This window comes from Diorhabda carinulata, chromosome 1 (genome assembly GCF_026250575.1).
Source record: "Diorhabda carinulata isolate Delta chromosome 1, icDioCari1.1, whole genome shotgun sequence".
Taxonomy (NCBI): domain Eukaryota; kingdom Metazoa; phylum Arthropoda; class Insecta; order Coleoptera; family Chrysomelidae; genus Diorhabda; species Diorhabda carinulata.
Genome location: NC_079460.1, coordinates 10,444,260 through 10,464,410, shown reverse-complemented (window position 1 = coordinate 10,464,410; position 20,151 = coordinate 10,444,260). Strand labels below are relative to the sequence as shown.

The 20,151-nt window shown below is 32.4% G+C and overlaps 1 long non-coding RNA gene and 1 other non-coding gene across 2 annotated transcripts; one reads left to right on the top strand and one right to left on the bottom strand.

Annotated features, from left to right (window-relative positions):
• Positions 1-163: 163 nt before the first annotated feature.
• On the bottom strand, positions 164-15,002 carry LOC130893890 (uncharacterized). The gene is made up of 2 exons (XR_009059263.1): positions 14,748-15,002; positions 164-4,850 (listed from the first exon to the last, which is right to left on the bottom strand). It is a non-coding gene; the product is annotated as an uncharacterized LOC130893890 (long non-coding RNA).
• On the top strand, positions 1,049-3,002 carry LOC130893883 (uncharacterized). The gene is made up of 3 exons (XR_009059262.1): positions 1,049-1,404; positions 1,450-1,631; positions 1,688-3,002. It is a non-coding gene; the product is annotated as an uncharacterized LOC130893883 (transcript).
• Positions 15,003-20,151: the final 5,149 nt, after the last annotated feature.

The following is a 20,151-nucleotide window of genomic DNA, read 5'->3' as shown; positions in this document are numbered from 1 at the left end:
CAATTACATTCAAGGTCTATTAAATGGTTACTCAACAATAGATTAGTGAGTAATTTAGGTATGGAAAAAACTAAAACAATTTATTTGATTCTTGTTGTGATTCGTTAGCCGAGGAATTTCGGAGAAATGTTTTTAGGATAAAATCTCAAAAATACACTTCTCATCAAAATTAATGCAATTTATTTTTATAGATAGAAAATAGAGCATAGAGCGTTGTAAGGAATGTCTTCTATCAATTACCGGTATGAAAACATTGTCCAAATAATGCCTTCGAAACATCATTGAAAACTTCGACATATTTTTCTCAAATATTAAACTAATTATTATGATTTGATAATTGATGAAACAAAAATGAAAAATTATAGAATGTTCTTTAAAGTACTACAAAAACTAACTTTAAAAAACACAAATCACTAAACACACTAGTATATTTTTATTCCTCTTTCTACAGTTTCTGTTTATTTTTAATTTCTGTTTCATCGGGTCGATTTTCATGATTCATATATGCTTTTCACACCACTGATGTTTATCAAATTACTCTGTAGTTGTCACATTACTTTCAAGTTGTTTTTACGACAGAATAATTACATTCATCTATTTATTCAATAAATTTGTATTTTTCATAATCTTTCAGCAGTTAGTATAAGGACAGAGTAAAACGTACAAATGAAGAAAGCCTTTCGATGCAACAAGAAATTCGCGAAGTACATTTTACTGTTTCGGATGTACTTGGATAGCATATACTGTGAAAAATATCAATTCGAGATCTCCAACTTAATCAGGATTCTTTTATGAGCTGTCGAGGGTTGAAAATTACTAAAGAGTTATGTTGACATTGCTTCGAATATTGGGTACTTCCACAAATGTTTTTGTCGTTGTAGACACGTTATGCATCGATGTAGTTGACGAATTGGGAAACGATTTATCCACAAATTGTATTATTATTATTTTACAGGTGTTTACAATTATATAATACTTGAATTCCTATCAGCCGTATCCATTCAAGATGTCTTCTTCCTGAAAAATAGATGCAGACATTGATTTTCCCAAGCAGCACAGTGTCGTTATAATGACGTCAATTATTGGACATTATTAGTCGGCGACGTCGTAGACCAATAAGCGACGTCCATATGACGTGACATTTCAGATGTCATTTTGACGTCGTCTAGAGACGTCTTTCGTACGTTTGTTTTCGGTCGTTTTAAGTGCTTTTTAATCAACTATAAAAAAAATTAGAACGAAAGTTTATTACAAAAACTAAGCCCTATACGTGCTTTATAAAAAATTGTACATTTTAAATTGTTGTTTACCTAAAATTTGGATATAAATATAAATTCATTAATTAGCAATGAAAATACTAAACTGACGTTTTAAGTGGAAATGCAATTTGAATTTAAAGATGAAGTGAGAATGTTGTAATTAACAATTATTTAACTATTTTATTAGTAGGAAACAATTATTTTTAGCATCGATTCCTGTCGAGGCTGTCGACCAAGATTTAATTTTGGCGCGATTTTAATCGAAATGCCACGATACGATACGAGACGTGCAAGCGCATGCGTGCTGGACTGCTGGTGTGAACGCGTGTGCGCGTAATGGCGGACGGCAGCAAAAAGTTGTTTGGCGGTTTGGTGGGTGTTCTGTACCACTTAATATGTATTTTACAATTTAAATTATGTGATTCTAGTCGGCATATCTATCGACTTTTGGAGGGAGAGATTTTACTGGACATACAAACCGCATTTTAAATTTTTTGTTCATTTATTCTCTTGCAACTAATTGGAATTTTTGTGGCAAACGAGGTGAGAAAAAGGCTTTTAAAAACTTAAACGTAAAGGATGTGATTATTGGTAAGTGTTTTCACTTGTAGGTGCATACTTATTATTAATCTGAAACAACATTTTTAGGTGCTGTAAGAAAAAGCTCCCCTCTAGTCAGTCAGAAAGAAATAGAAGATACCATCAAGGTGTGGTTGAAACATGCACCAGAGAAATTGAAAAAGCAGCAGCATGGCAACCCGTAAGAAAAAAAGTGTTGTTAGTCAAAGACAACTCTACAGAAGGATGGCAGAAGCAAATTTAGCACCTGTGAGTCAGAATTGTTATAATACATCTTTAATAGTTAATAATGATTCCAATGAATCATCAAATTCCGTTTTTTTTTGCTGGTTCAATGTGTGAAAGTGAAAATGACACCTGTTCCTCAAGAGATTTAGATTTTAATGTAAACTCGCCTAATGAAAATTTGCTCTTCAATGATGCGACGTTATACAACCATTTGACTTCCTATTCCAGTAACGTGCCCCCTAACGATTTATTTTCTAATGAACCGCCGCCTAGCGATTTGCATTCGAAATTGTCAAACTGGGCAGCTTCAAGGTACGTTCGACGTACAGTAGTTACTCATCTCTTGCATTATCTCCACCATTTAAAATCGTTAGTTCAGTCTCCGAATAAACCGTTACAACAGATTAATAGACGCTTAAAAGAAATTGAAATGACAGTGTACGAAAAACATGACTCTACTTCACCTGATGATGAACACTTCTGTAAATGTGAATTGTCCCATTTCTTAGGACCAACGCCAAATTTCTCTTGCAAGCAGTATAAAAAGCTTCATTATAAAGATTTTATTTTTTCTATTGCATCATATTCAGAAGCAAATTGTTTTTGTCTTACCTTAGAAGGACTGGTTTTCAAAATAGAAAATGTAGTGGATAATAATGGAGCAGTTTTTATATTAGGTAGGAGGTTTCAGGATTACCGTTCATTTTACAAATACCCTGTCGACTCAAAAGAATTTATCCAAAATTTATCAGAGTATATCGAGTTATTGCACTGCCACAAAGTTTTTTCGAAATGTATTGTTTTTCCTTTCAAGCAGGAATGGTTGTCATTTTCATTATTGCATCATTAGTAATTCCTTATTTCAACTTTTATGTTCTATAAGTGTAATAGTATGTAGTTTTTTAAGATTTTGTAATAAACTGGTATTAATTTGAACGCATTTTTTTATATTTTTGATCCTACTTATACGTCATTTGTCAAAAGTAAGTACGTCATTTTGACGTCTCACCAGCCGGACTAGGTACGTCATTAGTTGACGTCTGTAGGATGTGACATTAACCCGTCATAATCACGTCATTTTAGACGTCCCCATTGGTCGCCAATGGCCTATAATTGACGTCATAGTAACGACACTGTGCTGCTTGGGTTGATATTGTTTTATTACATTACATTGATCTGCCCCCAAAAATAGAGATTCATGAATTGTCGGATGTGATTAGATACATTTTAAAGCACACTTATAAAAGTTATTAGTCTCTATGAACTGATATTCATGAGATTTTCAAGTATGCCCTAGACATACGATAGGTACATCCTTCGTTGACAATTCTCTTTGCCACATGATAATTTTTTAGCCGCTATTGTAATACTAAATTTTTTATTTTTGATCCCGCGTACTGGATGTTCATGATTTTATAATAACATTTCGATAGTTACATCAAGAAACATCCGGAAGACTACTATTTTAATGAATTTTGTTAATTTGTTCAACGACTGTGTTTTATTAATTCCATGGTTTAAACTTAATGAAATTCATTCAACATTTGTGGAAATGTAACGTATTTTTTGATAATAAAATTTTTAAAAATAAAGTTTCGAAAGTGAAATCTATAATTCACTTGCTTATCATTTTTCTGACGACACAGATGACTGAAATTATATAAGTTATATAAATAATGCAACAAGACGACGGAAATATTTCTTTTGTGACAATATAACTCTTTATTTAAATATTGAAGAATGTATTGAAGTTATTTCATGATGATAAAACGGAAATATATCCATTTATTTACTTTGATTTTTTAATAATGTGATACCCAGTCGAATATCAAGAACTAAATAAATATTTGCAAAAACATTTGCAATAGTCTATTAAGATATACTCATAGCGTGTTTAGTGATACCACAGCTTAGTATACTCCTGTACAAGTCAAGGCTTTTGTTGTCGCATCTCGTTCCAAGCAACTTGGAATTAACTTGGATTAACCATATCAGTCTGTGGAGGTTTTTCCCCATTATATCTCACACTTTTTTCTTAGGTGTCAAACCCGGTAATCGATGTGACCACTATGAAATATAAATAACAGTTTTTTGCAGAAACTTGATACGAGAGAAATATGTGGACGTGCGTTCTCTAGCTTGAAAATGACTAGTGACCGTTCGCTTAGATAATGCCGTGAAGTGATTAGAATGTAATCATTAAAATAACGCCAAGTTGTTAAACTGCCTCAAATAGATTTAAGATAAACAATATCGCCACAAACCATTACTCCAACAGTTCTGTGCACATGCCTTTCAAGAAGGTCACAAGACTGTCATTTGCATCTTGACACCTACCAAAATCTCTAATAGGGAGATAATTTTGATATCTCAGAGCTTGAGTGGCTAACAATAATGATACTACTACAGCCGTCTCAACAAAATCACAGGTGTTTCAGTGTAAGTCGCGGTATGTGCAGCTTTATCTCTACAAAACTAGCTGAAGGATTTCTACTGTGGCATTTAATAACTGTGTCATGACAAAAGTTTGTCGAACATTTTTTTTCAGCGATTTCTGTCGTTTCTGGGATGGTTTGTGAATAAAGACCAGTCATTGTATACATGGACTCTTGTCTACGGTGCCCCTTACAGTAACCTCCTTGTGCGGAGGAGCTGGACGTCGAGGCTCCATGGCTTGTGTCAGTTTCGGAGGCTGCAGTTGGTGTAGTTCCTCCGTTGCCAGTTATTTTGAGCAGTTGCTCTGGATCTTTCATTTATTTTCTTCATTGCTATTCTACGTGCAATCTGAAACAAAAGAGAATTTAATTGTTGATAAATAACACTTCCTTCCTTCCTCTCGTTATGCAACTTTTACCGTTGTTTTCTTTGGTTAATTGTCCAGTTTTTGTAGGTATTCATAGATTTAGTATTTCATTAATTAGTTTCAATGTGTTTTTACATTTTAACAATTAGATTGCGTGGTGGCCGTCTAAAATAATGCAGCTAAACAGAGGAGAAGGAAAAACTCTAGTAGATCTAATCAGAGTGTACTCGGAAATCGGTAATCACAGCTACAACACAACCAGGATCGCTAGACAAAATTGCCGGTTTCAGGAATAACAGAAGACGCTAAGATACCCATTTCATGCAATGTTTGAGTGTTTACTAAAGCTAGCGACCCCCGAAGGAATCTCCAGTTTTGAAGAGCCTCTATGGAAATGCAAAAACTAGTCAGGCAATTAGGAACGGCAAGGTCTCTTCATTACATTACAAAAGCAGTCTGATAAATAAATGTTGATCAAAATATATCAAGATTCGATTTAAAATTAACTTTTACTTAAAAATGCCAGCAAAGAGGTGACTGGTATTGATGGAAGTTAATGGTTGCTGCCGAAGTATTAGGTATTGCATAAAAACAAAGTTCGGGTTCATACCACAAGCTGCCACGATTCATCAGAACTATATCGAGATACCTTTGAGAGTTAAATCTTCCTGAAATAACAACAATATCTATTTTTTAATCAAGTCTAATTCTAATCCAAGTTCACACATATTCAAGTGATAATTTTACTTGTTGTATGGTTACTACAAATAAGCGTTAATGAAGACACATATACATGCACTTGACCACAACGAAATCATGATGCGTCCGTAAAAATTTTTCTCTCCACTGTCGAAATTAATAAATGACATGTTGACGAGGAAAATTTGGAAAAATATAGTTCTCTTTCAAGGTATCTGGTCAGAAACGTAAACGCAAATATAGGAATTTTATAATGCTGCCACAATTCTTTTCATCTTTCGGTTTCTATATATCGATCCCAAACACAATGAATGACATATGCATTTCATTATTTTCGATAGAAACGACACGAATGGCTCATTTGGATGTTAACTTTAACAATGCTGATGGACTGTCAAAATTGTTCACTATTCCAAAGTACACTACATTTACAAATTAATCTTTCCATTGCTTACCCCCATATAATTCTTGCTATTTTTTGGGTAGGTGATCGTTTAGTGAACATGAAAGTGCTTTTGAAATGCCATATTTATATTCATACAAGGGTAGCTTTATTAGATTTTTGTAGTGTTACGAATATTACTAAGACTTGAGTATATCAGTATATACTCATTTTAAGCAGTGTATCTCTTGATTATATCCCGGATCACCATTTTCATAGATGTTTTGATTTTATTAAAGTTTGTCCAGTATGTTATATAGATGCTATTAATAATTTAATTTCATGTGATTTGAGACTTATTACTGGAAGTAGATAATACTTACAGGAATGTTACATGTATATTAATAGATTTACCTCAGAAAGTTGAATTATATCAACCAACTATGTACTCCTATATCATTAATACTAGAGTAGGGAAATACCATGATTTCCGACTACCCGGTGGAGCAGCGAAATTGATTTATAAATAATCGGTTATTTGTAACAATGATTTCAGTCACCAATGATGATTGTTTATCATGGAAAGTGTATTTTAAATCATTAAATAGTTATTGAATTATATCGTAATTGAATCATACTATAATAATAATTTAATATCATTATTAAGAAAAAAATAAAAACGTTATACATACAATACATTCGATTATTCAAAATATTTAATATGTTCACCAGGAGACCGATAAAATGGGGCGATAAGGGGAGATCCTGCGAGATTGCGCTTTTTTTTTAAATCAAACTACTATTTCAATCATTGGAAACGACAGTGATTTTCCGATCACGGCGATCGATATATCACTCTACCATAGCGTATTTTATAAATATATTGGGAGTATTGGGAGTTAACGAGGTCAAATATTGTCGTTGAGTACTTTATTTTAATAGATCACTTTTCGAATTTAATATACTTTTACTTAATTTAATGGTAAACTTTATGTTAAAAACTTATATTTAGTACAAAAAAATTATACTGCTCCGTCATTAACATGGGACCGCTAAAAACAGCAATTCTAGTTTATAAGCTAATCAGTGGTTTAAGTCCCATTAGCTACAACCAGTGGCTTAGTTATGTGCTTGAGATCAGTTGTAAGTAAACACGTTCATCACCAAATGCTTATTGCAACCGTACAAGAGACATGGTCTCTTGACAAACCCATATTTAGATGACAAATCTTATGTACCATTATTTACTCTGAAATAGATGGGCAAGCCATCAAGTGGAAAACAGAGAGAAAATATCTTGGACTCACACTAAATAGTAAACTTGAAAAACATGAAAAATAGATAACAACCACTAAGGCCCTGGTGGTGTGCAGAAATTTCGAAGGAAGCAGTTGAAACTCAAAGAAACTACTGTGGATGTACACCAAATTATTTCGTATAGGGCAGTCATCTGAGGTACTAGAACTAGTCAAAATCACGAGGACCGATATCTGGAAGGTACAAAGACTGGCATTCATATGTTCAAGGAGGGCCATAAAATCCTGTTCAACAGTTGCACTACAACTAATTTTAAATCTACCACCTCACAATAGAACGTGGCAGAAAAATGTCACTCACAAATTTAAAAGAAGGAATCAACAATAAAAAAAAGAGTCCTCAAAAAATGGGATATGCCTCAGGACGAAATATCGAAAAAGTTTCAGATTTACTTCAAAACTAAGGCGTGGAAGCAGATGAGATCAAGCCGTCATACAGGGAGTGAACAGGAAATGCCATCAAATGTTATACGAATGGCTTCAAAACAACATACATACATACGGAATAGGAGTGTACGGGCTTAGAATCAAACACTCTGAGAGCCTACGCAGCAACATATTTTTCAAACAGAAATATACCCAATTGAAAAATTGCTCCAATTCAATCTAGAAAGAACTTCTCGCAAACAGGAGATCATCTTATTGTCCGATAGCCTAGATGCTATTAGAGCTCTAAGCTCCAATGTCGTAAAATCCAAACTAGTTTGAAAATGGCTAGGCAAGCTAGATTAGATAGGTGAGTAGAATAATGGACGAATAAACCCTTCAAAGGACGTCAACCTTTTGTGGTATTAGCTACTGAGCAATAGAAAAAGCACTGGAAAAAAGGTAAATAGAGATAAAACTAGTTACTGGGACAGTCTAAAGGAGCTGAAACAGGCAAAGACACTTCTAGAAAGCTATAACTAGAATATATCTGGTGAATGTATCAACCCAGGCAAGAGCGACCTACGAATACTGACAGGAGTCTTGAAAGGGCATTGTCGTCTCAATGGAGACCTGAAGACACTAGATTTAGCAGAACATGCAACGAGCAGATCCTATTGCGCTAACGACGAAACCTCTATCCACATTCTCTCGAAGTGTGAAACATTCCAGAGAACTACACCTCTAAGCGTATGAAATAGAAGACTAAAATATCTGGCAGCTGGAACCAGGATACAATAGATCCTTTGGTGTACATGACACCCTAATACATATAAACTCTGTAATAGCAGTGACTCAACTACATTTAATTTACCTATTTTATACCTATTAAATAACTATGTAATACCTATCAATATTCATTTTGAATTATTGTTTGGGTATTAAGCCCGCTTATTTACCTTTTCAGTGATAACACCTAATATACATTTACTTTGAATAATGGAAAACAGTGATGTAATCGATTAAGAAATATTTTGATGAAAATTAAGAAAAAATATTCATATAATTTATAGAATGTGGGAAATGAAAAAACTGATTAGTAATAAAGAAATTCCAGAATGAGACCTTGTATGTTGTGATTAGGGAGTCTACATGTACACTGTGACCCAAAGATCTATTGTGTCCCCTTTCTGAGCTGTGGCACTAGGGATACTGCTGTTAACAGCTGAACTATTATTCTCACTCCTATTAGCAACTTCAGAATGTGGGATTATGACGATCGTGAATCCTCAAAGTGCATTTACATTAGCGCGCTGACTACGAACGCTTGAGGAGCGCTGTGTATTTGCTCCTTGTTACATATGTAATTTCAACAAATCTCCCACGTTCCGTAGCAATTCCACAAACATGCATCGATCATTCAAATATCATCATATCTCTGTCTCGTGAGGAGAATTACGCACTGTTAGTAATGAGTAGTGCGGCTCTTTTAATAGCAAACTTAGAGAACTTACTGGTCCTCATTTTTCCAAAGAGAATGCAAGAAATAACTTTTTTCTCTTTCTGCAGATATTTCAACCTCTTCTCCCGTTACTCTCCAGGTAAATGTCTTTATGTTTTGAAATGAAACTTGAAACCTACAATAAAATTGGCTTCGATGGACACCGAAGAGCATAATCAAATTTTTTTCTCGCCACTCCATTACTATATACGGGAAACAACAAACCTCTCTGCCGTTTCAATTTGAATTACAAGCATACGAGCAGAACATTAAAAAGCCGACAGAAGGTGGTAAGACACGAGCTGATTGCAAGCGGACCGCGTGAAAACCCAACCTAGTGCGCCGCTCCCTAATGTTCATAGGCATTTATCTATGACGTGGTCTACTGTTTTTTACTCATTCAAGCATTAGTAGCATTCCGGATGGGTGATTTAATAACATTCTGCTCAGATTTGTCTTAGGGTAAAATTATTTATAAAAATGTAAGAAGCTTCCAAAGGGTTCCAACGTTTTTTGTCAATCATTTGAGTTTAATTCCAAGGTCATAGAGATATACTGGACTGTTTAGAATGTGTAAGCAGAAAATTTTTCGTTGACATCTTTGTGTAATTGCTATATTTGACCTACTGGGTTTTATACAGTAAAAATATATTGATTTTTCAATTTTCCAAACATGCATCAAACAAAACATTTCCTATTAATTTATGTAAATTTCTAATTAAATTCATCTAATCTAAGTCTAGGTGTTAAGCTGTTAGAAGATTAAGGAATCTCAAAACTCTATTTGTGCTAATGGAAATATAATTTGATTCTTGTATACTTATGTATACAGTAATATGTAAGAACAGTTCCTAGTATTAATGTAGATAGTGGGTAGATATGATAGTAGAAAAAGTATAATACCACTACCGATACGTTTCCTTTTAATACAGATGTGAATTTAATACGCAAAGTTCAACGTTTTCTCTTTTTTCTGATATGCAGTACGGCGTCTTTTTTTACAGATGAGTTCAAGTCAGAACTGGGATCAGGAGCAGCTTTATGTAGCGACGGCTCAAGAAAGAAGGGACTCAAAAGCTCGGCATTCTAAGCATAATCTTCCAAGCAGCAGCAATATAAACAATTTTGACCTGTGCCGGAGGTATAAGAGGATATATTAAAAAATTCTTAAGCTACTATAGAATCAAACAAAATTTCAATGTCAAAATATTTTATTACTCAACATATTCTCCTCTTAATTGGATATATTTATTACAGCGAACATTCAACGTCTCTAGACCTTTAAAAAAAAAACGTTTCTTCTTGCTCTGCAAACCAGACCTCCACAGCTTTATTACCTTTTATTACGACCTTTTAAACTTTTCAGTTGAGGAAAGAGTTGATAGTCGGACGGAGCCAAATCTAGTAAATAAGGGGGTTGTTCTAGTAATTCAAACCCTAAATCACAAAACACCTTTGGATAGCTTTCCGCGTCTTTTCTCTTCAATTTTCTCCCTTAGAATGATCAGTAATGTTGAATAGTAATTTTCAGTAATTGTTCTACCCTAATCCAAAAAATCAATCATGATTACTCCATAGCAATCCCAAAAAACTGAAGCAAGAACTTTTCCAGCAAATGTAATAACTTGGAGGAAAATATAAATATGTTTTAAAACTTGTTTTATTGCGTTAACCATTTTGTTTTTAGAACACAACAGAAATCGAATATTTAAGACCTAATGATAAAAAATTACTACAAACAAGGGACGGCTAGTATATAATATGCGCTAAAATATAAGATAATAATATAATTTAAATAATAATCTATACTAATACAATATTAGTTATTTAAAAGAAAATATTGTGGGTCAATTAAATTTTGGTTGTTAGTTAAATGTGTGCAAGAATAGGTGGGTATAATAGGAATATTGTCAAATATTATTAATTATATTAATCTTTGGTTTTTGTAGATATGGTGAAAGCGATACTTAAGTAAAATAAAACAGTGTAGTAAAAACCTCGATAAAATTGTAAAATAGTTCTTAGTGATCAATAATTTTCTTGTGTAGGAACCGTTCCAAATATATACCGATGGAAATTTCAAAAAGACACGACAAACCTTTTACTAGTTTTTTGGAAAACAGTTTCAAGTAAAAAAAATGTCTCTGCCAAATAAATTATACACTCCAGAATGAGGAGTGTACTGAAGTAATTTATAGATTTCATCTAATATGCCTCATACCGTCATCTGTTGAAACACGGTGACAAGTTAAGACTCTTTCCTGTTTGTCAGTCTGCCATTATAGCCGCTATAGTGAGATCTTGGGTGAGTTCAAAAAAGGGCCAAAAAAGTTCAAGAAATTTTAAAACATGTCAATGAAGGTAATTCAGTAACTTTAAAGACTGTTTACATGTGGTATAAGGGTTTTATTAATGAGACCATTAAAGCCGAGGAACAGCAGAAACTGTGTAAATGAGAAAATGGGTCACACTTCATCATGAGACTTTAATCTCTAGATTTATCATGAAGCTACTCCTGCCTCTTCCCGAATATACTGTACTTAAATTAATTGTACCGCATAGCGCAACATCGACTTAGTCTCAAACGAAAATTTTCGAATTGATTTGCTCATTTAACCACCATCGAGCGTTAGCAAGTCTTAGCGGTTAATCTTTTATATCGATGCATGTACTTTTGGATATGATTGGGATGAGGACCTACTCCTGGTTAATATTGGAGATAATCAACAAAATAAATTGATATGAGAGTATACGTACGTTAGTTTCAGGAACAGCACTTCAAAGAGTATAAAAAGATAGAACTAAGAGAAAGAATAATGTTAGATTTTTCAAGTTATTTATTATTTTCATAGTCTTTCTTACATAGGTTTTAACGTTTTATGTTTTTTTAACATTGTTTATAATCTGACACAATTTTTTGCCATTTTGTTCAAGTTCTATTGACTAGAAATTTGGTGTCCGCTTGTTTATATAATAGACTAAGTAGTTTCACGTTTTCCGTCGTTTGTTTACATCCTTCTGTTTGATCTGTCTTACATTCTAAAGTCGAAGAAAAATATTCCGCAGTAGATTAAATTAAATAAATCATAAATCATTATCCACAATTATTACTACAAAATTGAGGATTACATTAATTTAAAAATCAGATATTGATAATATTCGAATCTTTACTTTTTTCAATTATTATATATAGTATCTTATTGCTAAAACCAAGAATGCTTGCCTTATGAAAGTCCACCCAAACTTGATCCTCAGTGCGTTTACCCATGTTTCTGTCGGGTAGTAGTTTTCTATTTTCTTCACAAAATTAGTTAATTTTTTTAAGGTATTCTCGCCTTCACACAATTATTTCTGCTTTTTTCATCATGCGTATCTTATACCAAAGATTCAGATTTAAAAAAAAAATAAACCTACTTATTGTGCCGTTGTATATATACTTTTTATATATTGATTAAAATAATGGAGACTAAAATAGCTACATAATGTGTAGCAAAAACAATGTACTTAGTATTAAGACGACTGCGCATAATGTTTCAAATGTCTAATTTTTTTGTACTATAATCAAATTATTTGAAATTAATTATATTTTGTTTGTTATGCTTCAACGCCCATTTCCTTTTTTTATGATGCTTTAACATGAGAGCTAATTTATGAAAAAAATCCAATTTAATTTAACGTTAATTAGAGGTCGAGGTATGAACTTTATTGTTTAACCAAGGTAAACAACCGCTGGTACAAAAAATTTTTAATCTGTGTGCCTTGCTAATGAATTTCAGTAAAATATATTTGCTTTATACGAAAAGTAATTACAAATTTTCGCGATAGTAACATTTGTAATGAAATTTCACCAAGCAACGCCTTGCTCTCGTTTATCAATGAAACATTTTTTTAAATGTACTGTAGATTCGATTAATAAATGTCACTGGGCATTCGGATAATCGAAAGTCCAGATAATCGAATGAATGATAATAAGCGGTTACATACTGCTAGATTATCAAAAACACAACAATATTATAATACGTACCAACCTTGTCCGCCACTACCTCTATTCTGTTCTTATTTTTTACTTTATTTATAAAGTGTGGTTTCTAAAAAAAAATCTATAATATATTATTAGCATCCTTTTCCTTAATTGGAGATCAAACCTGCAATGGATTTGAGGAAGACGTAGTATTAATTCACTAGTTAATCAGTGTATTTCATACTGAATACACTGTTTACACCACCACTACACCAACACTCACAATTACACTGTCTGACGCGTGTTTCGATAACTAAGTTATCGTCTTCAGAGACTGAAAGTAAACAGTTTACCTTACACGCGTCAGACAGTGTAATGGTGAGTGTTGGTGTAGTGGTGTTATAAACAGTGTGTTCAGTATGAATATCATCAATGGTTCCAGAAATTCTAACTTAGTAAGTGTATTTCATAATTGATTTCATGTAGTGAGTAAATAAGTAAACTTAGGTAAGTTAGCTGCTTATCACGAAATTTGTATCATATAAGCTGAATAAAGTTGGGTTATAATAATATTTCTCTCTTCGAATTTTGGAGGAGGTAATGATATAGGAATTTGTTTGCTTATATAATTACACAATAATACTTGAAAATCTTTATATAAAGTATACGAAAATGACATGAAATAGTCGTACATCTTCCTGGATCCGCCACTAAGTGATTTGGTTGACGTGCATTCCGAGAGTGGTTGTTTCTTTCTTATTATCGCAAGTTAGTTAGGTATGACCTGTCACTGTCTACATTCTAAAAGAATGTTCAAATAAAAATGTATTTTTTCATTCACACCTCTAAGAACGCAATCCATATTCCTTTCGGTATGTTTATACAAAACTAATACCCTTCATCCTTCATACGTGATTGTTTGGTTGACAAGAAAATGATCTCAAGTTTTTGGCACACTGCCAAAAAATACAATAAATTTGCATTAAAGGAAATAATTATGCTCTAAATATATTGTTCAAATTTTCAAAAAAAAATTGTAGGGGTTTAAGATATGATTTTATCTTGAATCTTGAATACAAATAATACTCTGATTAGCATTATATTCAGTCCACACAATTCTTAGAAATACTGTTGCAATTTATCTTATCAAAAATAAAAATGTTTCAATTCCTTCATTTAAAATGTGGTGAATTAAATTTTGTAATTTTTGTTATTTGAGTTTGTTTTCGTTTTCCTTCTGAATCAACAAAAATTTCTTTAATATAAATGAATGTTTCATACTCGAGCAATGAATAATATGTTGATACACACATTTCATATGGGTATATTAATTTTTAATAATTTTACAAACGATCACCAAAAACAGTGAGAAGTTACAGTGAGAATGCTAGAGGTTTATTGTATAATATAGTTATAGGACTCAATAATTCAATTTTTCATCTAACGGAGAAGTGTGGTCAATTGTAAAAGTAGATCCTTAAAAGAAAGGAACGGTTTTGCTATCATGTCAACAAAAGTTATCGTAATACCTTGTGATGTAGTAACTTCAACAATTGTTGAGCATAAAAATTGAGCATTGTTGAGAATAATATACTGAAATGTCACCAAATATCGAAGACTTACAAATGAACAATAAAGAAACAGTATACTTACTTGTGGGAGGTTATTTTATAAAAGCTGTTTTTAATTTATGACAACCCGGGAAAGATCACAGAAAAAAGTTTAGTCATTTTTTTGAATTATCTAAAAAGTTGTACCGTTCATTAATAAATATTAAACCTTCCAAATAAACAGAGGGCACATGCACTTTATTCACAGCTGTCTACTGTCGGTGCGATTTCACTCCTATCTATAAATTGACTGAAGTGAAAAGAATTTTCGTAATATTCTTTATTTGAGAGAACAAAAACCAAAAACTTCTAACACCACCTTATTACAGGAATCGGCAAGTTAAATATTCATAGTAGATTTCTTCATAACTGCCTAATGCGACATCTATAAAAGAAGAGACTAAGTGATTTTTCCACATATTCTGCTAGCAACTAGCAATGCATTAATGAATAATGTATATTATATACGGTTACATCGATTGCTTGTGTAAAGTTACGAATACCAGACTGATTGAATTTACCAGATAAAACATATCTATTTTTTCTATACTCCATTACTCCGGGGGTTTCAAAGATTATAATTTTTTTTATTTATAGTGGTGGATGAGGAAAACGTTTGTCAGATGGCGCTGCAATACTAAAAAATAATTTTTTGTTCAAATTCATAATTCAACAAAATTAATGAGTATTTCTATATTTTCTTGTTGAAGAATTTGTATATCACATAGTTTTTTTATGAACAAGGACTTATTATTATTTAAATGGGTAGGTAACGAAAATTGTTATGTGGGTTGTTATACTTAAGTTTTGAGATGTGAGGTGAATATGTCAAATTTGACATTGCCATCATAAAGTTTGACCATTTTAATGCTAAACTTACTCAGAACGTGTTGTCATACGAGTGCTATTTGAGTTGTTTACACATACTTGAAACATTCATCTTGGTCAAAAAACGGAATTAAATCGCGAACATTTATGTGCGAAGATTTTCTATAACTTTCGACGTGGATTAAACCAATAGCAATGTCAAACCGATTAACTTGCTTTGACATCAAGTGACGATGAAGCGCCATCTCGAATCATCGTGTTTCACTGGTTTTGCGAGTTCAATCGTGCGTGTCCTCTTCGCTACAGGGTGAATAAAAATTTGCTTGTCAAAAAGTTTTGTTTGGATTTGATACCGCATAATTTGACATCAGAAAATAGCTCGTGCCGATTGGTGCAAAGAAATAATGAAAATATTCAATCGTGTTGCTTAAAAAAACGTCTTAAGATTATGACAGAGGACGAATCATGGATCTATGCATATGATCTCGAAAGTGAACAACAATCGACTGTATGGATCTTTCAATATGAGCTAAATCCAACTAAAGATGTTCGCACACGGAGAACTCCGAAGCAACAATTCACCTGTTTTTTCGGAATAACTGGATATGTCGCCACCCCGTTCCATTGATTAGAGCAACATAAAACGGTCAGTTCTGAATTGTACACCAGCAGTCTGTTCATGTTAGTAAATTTGTTAAAATTCTGCTATCTCAGTAAAATTCATAATACCTTTAGTAGCATATAGTAGAGTTGCATCTTTTGGAACTTGTTGAATTTCCTCAGAAGTTTTTGACGTTTGCGGAACATATTTCTCCAAGTTTAGTTTCAAAAATGCGCGTAGCTTTGAATATATTTTGATATAGCAACACAGTTTTAATAATTATTGTACTCATCAGCAGATAAACTAAGACAATGTTTCAAAGAAAAGATTACATCTTGGCCTGCATTCTTAAATCCAAGAAATTACTGCGATCGATTTCATATGTCTTGGTATAAAATTGTAACAATATCTGCTACATAAACAATATCTGCGTTTTCAACTTATAAATGTTCGTATTCCATTATAATAAATATTTAACAAATATAAACGGTTTTAGAATGTAATGAAACTATTTCCGTTTGAAAAATTGACAGCTATGATAATTGTGCAGTGTTTCATATCGTTTTGGAAACGCCGCATTCGGCAAATGTTTTCATACCCTAATTAGATATTATGCGCTAATTGTTGGCGATGCGTGATCAATGTGTCGAACGTGCCGTATCAATTTGACATATAACAATTCATGATTGACAAGCGTTATCATAATAACAGTGAGAAATTATTTTGAACGTATGTACACGGTTAGAAAAGAGAAATATTTTATAACATTCGAAGAAAACTATTTTTTACATTGTTGAGATTTATATAAATTGGTCGCTAAGGGCCGCTACTAATGACTTGTAAATTCATGCCTTAGTTACAAGAACGACTAATTGTTGCAAATCGTTTCATGCAAATATTAAATCTTTCTTTTACGCAACACATCACTTCATATAAAGGGCCCTGTAGACGGTCAAATTTGTTTGTATTCGTGTATTGTTACCATCTTCTGTCGTTATATAATCATGAGTATTAATACAGATAAGGCGTTTTTGGCATTGACACTAGCACTATGTATGAAGAAAAAGAAAAAAGGTCGTCAATGGTCTAGAGAGTGGTTGAAATTACGGGATAAATATGCACGAAAGATTATATATAAACTTGAGGTATCTGGCTAGTGGCGCCGATTTTGAAGACTTAAAATTTCAAGCCTGCATTGCACCACGTACAGTGAGCGGCATTATCATTGAAACTTGTGAAGCAATAAATGAAAAATTAAGCAATATTCAGGTAAGATTTTTATTCCAAAATTACAAAATATATAATTCAAAGTGAATAAAAATTGTTTACAAATTTGGCTGCTGTATCAGCTTCAGGTTCGATTAGATTATTTTCATATGTTTGCGAGTTTGAAATCGATGGAATCGCAACACTCTGGATCTCCAAGACCTAAGAAGTTTCGTGTCCAAAAATCTGCTGGAAAAGTTCTTGCTTCAGTTTTTTGGGATTGCCATGGAGTAATCATGATTTTTTTGATAAGGGTAGAACAATAACTGGAAATTGCTATTCGACATTACTGACCACTCTACAGGAAAAAAATTAAAGAGAAAAGACGCGGAAAGCTATCCAAAGGTGTTTTGTTATTTTCTTCAACGAAGAACTAATAAAAGCTTTTGAAAGGTTTAGAGACGTTGCAGGTTCGCTGTAATAAATGTATCCAATCAAGAGGAGAATATGTTGAGTAATAAAATATTTTGACATTGAAATTTTATTTGGCTCTAAAGTATCTAGGCTAAGAATTTTTATATATTTCCTGGTACTTCCACTAGCCTAAATTTATTTAAAATTTTTGTAACTGTTGAATGCCTAATGATTCTATGCTGATGTCTATTATTAAAAATATTTACGGGTTCTCAATGTGTTTTGTAATTTTCTCCAACAATTAACACAAGTTCTATTTTTTCTTCACGATTTAGTAAATTCACCATTTTTATTGTAATTTTATAAACAACAACTCACTCTGACATTCCCTGTCAGATACTTCATGTCAGGGCATCCTAGTTGGCGTTAAATTTTATCCCGCCAGAATAATTAATACGGAATGATTTTATTATTAACTTTATAACATTTTTGCACAAAATTCATATTTTTTGACAAACCTCGTATAATGTCTTAAAAAATTGATATCTGATGGTTGCATTTTAACTTTTGGACCATGCAGAACTTTTTATCAAGAATAAGAAGTTTTCCATTTGGATCTAACTTAAGTAGTATATATATATATATATATATATATATATATATATATATATATATATATATATATTATTTCACATCTGATGTATCATTCTGCGTATTATATGACATGCTATTTTGTATGATAAGTTGATAGCATTTTCAACTTAACTTGAATTTCCGCTTCATTTTCCTTACGAGGAAATTTAAAACTTAGTTATACATTTCAAGCATTTCGAATTCTTATTTTTCTTCGAAGACAAGAATGTTATTTCCGCACAAGGATTCTCGGAGATGTTGATATAGATGTTTCACACTTTACTTATAAATGTTTATAGAACTAAGTTAACAATCAAGGATTTTTGAAAATCAAAGACTGTTATGTTTCTAAAAGTAAACCAGATTGGAGCGAATCAAAGTTTATATGAAAACAGATGAACGTCAGAGTAAATGTAAACAGTTTAATTTTATTTTGTGAAATTCATGATTATACATCTTAATTTTTCTACATACAAGAAAAACATGGAAGATTTGTAAATACTGTCAATAAAAACTGAAAACAAATTTATCATAATCATAATGAAGGTAGGTCAATAAATCATCTTATAACTTGGAACAAATCAAGATACGATTTGATATCGATATAGACACGAAATTGAAAAAGAACGAAAATAACCGATATCAAATAATTTTCAAATTAATTGAATTAACAGTAAGATTTTCCGTATCAGGTGAGGGTTATTGATTATTACGAGAAAATTATATGCTGTTTAGAAGAAAACAGCGCGTTCAGGATGAATATCACCAACGGTTCCAAAAATTTCCAATTCTGTAAAAGCTAAAATAAGTTTCAAGTATAATTTTTCAAGTTACTATGTAACGTGTGGAATTTCCCATTTAGTAATCTGTTGCTGAAAATAGAATGAACAAAGTATCTTCTTTTCCTTTTCCATTTTTCGTCCTCCAAACACTGGCTAGAGCTCTTCGATTGATCATTTTATACTACTAATAAGTTGTGAGTACTAATCAAGAGCTCATCGACTATTCGTTGTCTGTATGCGCGCCCTAAACAACAGAATAACCCAAGGATATCGACTCAATAGTAGAGTCGAAGGAAAGTTGTATGTATGCGCCTAGACTAATTAATTGTAAGACAACTTGAAATCTTTCAGTTATTTAATGGAGTTAAAACAAGTAAAATATTTTAGGAATAATTGATAGTCTATAATCAGGAGTCAAATCTGGGCATGTGGGTGGCCAACCGTGTGGACCCCCTTCATATATTTTTTGGAAACTTTCAATTTAGATAATTCCTTGTAGCTAATTGGTTTCTCAGCTGTTAGCAGCATTTAAAAAACCAAGTTATCGTCTAAAGATTTGGCTTGTTCCCCACATAGGGAAGTGGGTATATTCTTTCAATATTTTGTAAATTCAAATTCTCAAACTCGTTTTGCTGGTACTATTCGACGAGAACTATACCTAAGATCAGTAGATGTATAATTAGTGGTATCTAAGTGGTATTATTTGTATAGTATAAGAATATTTAGTTTTTCATGAGCTATTTCTCTAAGTTTATTAGTTTTGAATTATGATTTATTATTTTGCCTGAAAGTCGTATAATATGCAAATGCACGAGATGCAAAGTATGAGAATTCTGCCGAGAGGTATTAGATAGTCTCAGATATATCAAGATATCATGTGTGCATATCAGATTATATATTCTTCCAAATAATGAAGAAGCGTCTTTTGTTCCGTGTGAGTATTAATTATCTTACGACCAGTTGGAGAATTAGAGGAGTGTGAT